The following is a 513-nucleotide window of genomic DNA, read 5'->3' as shown; positions in this document are numbered from 1 at the left end:
ATACATTATATATATATGTATGTATATACACACACATTATGTAAAGAATAAGAAGTTTTTTATTCTTTACAAACAATCCACAATGTTTCAAGCAAACTACAATACTCTCTTATATACATGATGATATATATGATGATATACATGATGATATATAATGATGATATTCATGATGATAATGATGTCTTTCTTCTGAGTTCTCCCCCCACCCCTTGTCTCACTTTTTTCTCCCTCACTCTTTTTGTATCTGCCTCACGTATTTTTTCATCCTGTAAAAAGCATTACAGTGAAATAGATGTTACGTGGATTGCTAAAAAAAAGCCACCAATACACAACCAACTTAGCCCTCCCTTCAAATCTGTTTTCGGAAAATAAGTGCACAGTTATCTGCAGAATGATCAAATTAATTTAAATGACATGATAAACCTGAAATATTATCAGTTTTATTTAGTGTTCTCAGCAGTCAATGTACAAACAGATAGAGAGAAAGATAGATAATATATATATATATATATA

General features: G+C 29.6%; 1 protein-coding gene across 1 annotated transcript in view; it reads left to right on the top strand.

Annotated features, from left to right (window-relative positions):
• LOC106877780 (polyadenylate-binding protein-interacting protein 1) overlaps window positions 1-513 on the top strand; it is a 22,790-nt gene that overhangs the window by 5,488 nt on the left and 16,789 nt on the right. The window lies entirely within an intron of this gene.

The sequence above is a fragment of the Octopus bimaculoides genome, chromosome 13, assembly GCF_001194135.2.
Source record: "Octopus bimaculoides isolate UCB-OBI-ISO-001 chromosome 13, ASM119413v2, whole genome shotgun sequence".
Lineage (NCBI taxonomy): Eukaryota > Metazoa > Mollusca > Cephalopoda > Octopoda > Octopodidae > Octopus > Octopus bimaculoides.
This window is presented reverse-complemented; position numbering and strand designations above follow the sequence as displayed.